At 33.5% G+C, this 4747-nt stretch overlaps 1 long non-coding RNA gene across 1 annotated transcript; it reads left to right on the forward strand.

Annotated features, from left to right (window-relative positions):
- Positions 1-1450: 1450 nt before the first annotated feature.
- LOC129285211 (uncharacterized) lies at positions 1451-2901 on the forward strand. Its single transcript, XR_008587111.1, has 4 exons — positions 1451-1743; positions 1814-2101; positions 2370-2465; positions 2538-2901. It is a non-coding gene; the product is annotated as an uncharacterized LOC129285211 (long non-coding RNA).
- The last annotated feature ends 1846 nt before the right edge of the window (positions 2902-4747 follow it).

The raw sequence follows: 4747 nt of genomic DNA on the forward strand, positions 1-4747 counted from the left end.
ATCCTCATCCTCCTAAAATGTATCCAGAGATCCAGCAAGAGCATTGGGATGAATTTATTAAAATGCGCCAACAGCCTGAATTTCAACAGATCAGCCAGGTCAATCGCTCTAGAGCCGTAAGTACTCCTTTTCAATATAGAGCAGGAAGAAAGAGCTATCCAGATATTGAACATGGTTTGGTAAGTTTCAATTAATATCGTCTGTTGATTACTTATTATATATATATAAGGAAATGTTTTTTAATTATTGTAATATCTTCTTTAAATAGAGGGAAGAAGTTGGACCTAATGCTCCAATTTCTCGAGCTCTTGTTTGGAAGACTGCTCGAGAAGATAAAGAAGGAAAATTACCTGATGAACGCACTCGAAAAGTCTGGGAGGATTGTGTGAGTATTATATTTTAGTGTATTACTTTATTTACATTATTTACTTAATAATTAGTTTAATTTGTTCAACAGGAAGCATTATCACAATCAATATCACAAGATGATGTAGGGGAGCATGTGGATGTCCTTGGTAGGGCATTGGGAGCTCCAGAGGTCTCTGGTCGTGTTAGAGGAGTCGGATTTGGCATTTCTCAGGGCACCTACTTTGGACGTCGGTCTAAAATTTTACTGAAGATGATTTTAATGCGAGGATGGCAGAAATGGAGGCGAGAATGGAAAAAAAATTTCAAGCTCAAATGGAAAAGAGATTTGAGCAAATGATTGGAGTTATAAATGTGCCACAAGGTAGCCCTAGTGATAAAGATAGTTGCTCCTTCCATACTAAAGAAGACTTTCCTAAGGTTATAATTTTTCTTTCTATTATCTTCTTTTTATTCACAAATTATGCTTCACATTTTTTTAAAATATTAATTTTTAATTTTTAGGGCGAGTCTCAATGTCAATTATGGTTAGAATCACCACATTGTCGTGTTGTGGCACTCGGATCTGTGTATAATGACAATAGTGTTATTATACACTCCAGACCGTTGCCTGCTGATCACTTAAAGGTGACTATAACTATTCCAATAGAAAATGATGCTGAGTTGCCAGTGCAAATAGAAGATGAGGATATATTCATGATTTGATGTGCCGTTGGAACTTATGTGGCTTGGCCTTCAAAGCTCATTAAGTTACAGGTATAATAATTGATGGTTCTTTAAAATCATTCATGTTTTTTTACGGCCTTACCAATCCATTTTACATCTTGTAGTCCTCAAAATTTAAAAAAGTTGTAAAGAAGCCAATCAAAGCGAAAGGAAAGCCGTCGAAAGGATCTACCTCTGTGACTAAGGCAGGGAAGACCAGCACAGAATCTACTCAGTTGAAATATCCTCATCAAAATGAACTTGAAGTGATTATGCGAACAACATTTAAAAATGAGATCCGTGAAGTAGAATTTGAAAAGAGATTTATGGTGAAATAATTAGCGAAAAATTAGCAGCTGAAAATATTAACGAGATTCTGACCAAGGATTGGCTACAAACCACACAAATTAGTTTATACATCAGGTACTTTCTCAATTTTATTACTTATTGTGGTATTTATTTAATTTTAGTTGTGAATGATTCTATTTGTTTTCATTTTAGGTACTTATATCATACTTTTGTGGTGCCGGGCTCATTGATAACAAAATTTTCATTTATTAGCCCGCACAACACTAGTACCTACAGTGTTGAGTACCATTCTCAAAAGATTACTGATGCATTCAAAGCCAAAGGCAAAAGAAACATGTTATTTTTAGCTCCTCACAATCCAGGGTAAATTGTTATTATTGTTTATTTTTACTTTAGTTGATATTTTAGTTAATGAAATATTTTATTTTTTCAGGCAACATTGGGTGCTTGTTTGTATCAATCCATTCGTCCCTGTGATTTATTATCTTGATTCATTAAGAGATAGTGACTTTAAGAACTACAAATCTATGAGAATATTATTTAATCAGTAAGTTTTTAGTTCTATATTCTTTATATATGTTTATTATAACAATTAATTTTTACTTGGTATGCTTAATCATTATATAATAGGGCTGTAGCACGTTATCGAGGAGGTGAAGGTCTCCCTCCAAACACCAAAAGACCTGATCCTGTTGAGTTTTATTCATGGAAAAGAATAAAGGTTTGTATTATTTTCTTAATAAAAAAAGTTGGTACATATCTAAATGATTGTTTGATTGATATTTTATGTTTTTTATTCTGAATATGTTGTTCTGGATTGATGTAGAATTTTGAAAAATTCTGGAACTTCCAAGTTATAGGGGAGACTCTGCCGGATTTTCGACAGCAAATACTTGTATCATTATATAACTTCATCACTGAAGTATTTTAAATAAGTTAGAATTTATTTCTACCATATTTGATAATAACATCTTTTGTTTTATTTATAGGTACCTACACAATTACAAGGTTGGGAGTGTGGATACTATGTTATGAAGTTTATGAGAGAAGTAATCACACAACAAGAGTTGATCATTCCTGAAAATGTAAGTCAAAAGTTTTGAAATTAAGTTAATATAATGTTAATTACTTATATATTGCTTTCATATCTTGTGTAGTATTTTGTTGGAGCAAGATATTCGCATTTTACTATGGAGCAAATAGAAGATTTAGTTGAAGAATGGTCAGAATATATTATTGGCTGTTTGTGATAGGAAGTTAGATTTCAATGTTAAAAAAATAACAATAGTTTCATTTGTTAGGCTTGTTAGAAATTAAACTAGGTTAGTTAGAAAATTGAAATTGTTGTATCAGTTTCAAATTCTTTTCTTGTATATAAATTTTTATGTTGATATTATTTTTAAATTAGTTTTTGATATTATGATTTGCCATTGTTAAAGATATGTAAAAGGAGAAATTTGAAAAATTTGATTTAAAAAAAATTAAATATAATATACGGGAGCGCTCATTTAAAGAGCGCTCCTGTAAAGTAACTTACGGAGCACTCCTTAAGAGAGCGCTCCGGTAAGTTAGCATACGGGAGCGCTCTTTGTAGGAGCGCTCCCATACGCCTCATTCAGGAGCGCTCTGGTAAGCAGCATACGGGAGCGCTCCTGTAGGCCTATAGAGAGCACTCCTATACAACCGGATCTTACGGAAGCGCTTTTAGAAAAGCGCTCCTGTATAGCGTACATATAGGAGCGCTTTTTTAAGCGCTCCTGTACATTTCAGAGCGCTCGATACGGGAGCGCTTTTGAAGCGCTCCCTAAGATAAAAAAAAAAAAGCGCTCCTGTAAGCTTATTTTGTAGTAGTGTTGCGATAGATTTACCGATCGTATTTTTCATTGCTTTAAACAAAAAAAATATTTATGACACATGACTAATTTTGAAGCACAAGGAATCTTTTCAAGGCAAAGGAATCAAGTCATAATGACAAAGTTTCAATTTCTCAAGCTCTAGATCGAACCTATGCATTCTCAACAACAGAACAAAAATATTAGTCAAATAAGCGTTTCTTTTCCATAAGATAAAATAGAATCAACATACCTAATATTTAATATTTAATATACCATCTTGACTTCAGAGCATTAAGACATGTGGATTGCTTCAAAGACTACAAACAAAATTAACATGTGTTAATTTTCAACCTCAAACTTGAGAATTGCGACACATTAGTTAAATTTCACTATTATCACCACCAAAACTCTAGCAATTTTTTATCTCAAATTATCCCAATCAAACCTATTTTATATATATATATATATATATTAGAACAAAGAATGACTTCCCATTTAGAATAAAATTTGGCGCTAATAGTGACTCAAAGTCTAGTTATTTACATTAAAGCTTGATCAAAAGAATGTGTTGACAGCTAAATAGACATTAAAAGTCCATCATATGCATTTATTTGATTATAAATATATATATATAATATATTATATATATATATATATATGCATGTATGGTACTTTGCAAATTAGAAATAAGTACATGGATCATAGGTCAAAAGTAAAACCTGTGAAGCCTCTACACTTACTTGAGTGGTAAGAAACTAAGAATCAATCTTTATGTACTAAAAGAATTGTAGGAGAGTCTTATTGTTAACAAGTCTTACTTTTAAAATATAGGTGTCAAGAGATAACAATCAAACATTAGAGTTCGAACAATAAACTTTTTATTTGAGTGATCAGACAAGTTAGGCCCTTTATAGAATTGTAGGAATAGATACCTCTTGGATAGCAACATCTAATGCAATTTAATCATTCTCAACAAAACGAAGGGCTTGCTCTGAAGAATGTTGTGTACGGCATAAACGAATCCACTTGAGCCTATGTACGGGGGTATGGATTAGTACAGCTTCTGTCAAGAATTGGGATGAAGCCATAGTCATTGTTGATCAAGATTGGTGGGCTTGCAATTATCACCAACCACAGGCGCATGAGGGCACAACTGTTTGTAAGCATGAGGGTACAATGCATGAAAGGGGATAGAAGGGTCTGTTTGGCAGCCCAGTACGACCATCTTGTAGTACGATCTCCCCACACTGTGATGAAAGGGCAAGCTTAATCTGACAATAATGCAGACTCTTAGTCAACAGGGGGTGGAAGGTGAGGTAAGTGTCGCTGGTAGTAGTAGTAATCCAGTTGAAGATGATAATTGTATTTAAGCCACTTCTCTTAAGGCCCAACAACATCTCATATGGAAGTGGATCCTAATTGGGCTGAAAGATTAAAGAGCAAACTTTGTGATGAAGATGTCAATGGCCCTAGCATGATGGACACGAAACTGATAAAATGCAGGGGTGCAAGAATAGTTCGTAAAGGAGGTA

The sequence above is a fragment of the Prosopis cineraria genome, unplaced genomic scaffold (assembly GCF_029017545.1).
Source record: "Prosopis cineraria cultivar Desert tree isolate PC_DT_omini unplaced genomic scaffold, ASM2901754v1 PC11, whole genome shotgun sequence".
Lineage (NCBI taxonomy): Eukaryota > Viridiplantae > Streptophyta > Magnoliopsida > Fabales > Fabaceae > Prosopis > Prosopis cineraria.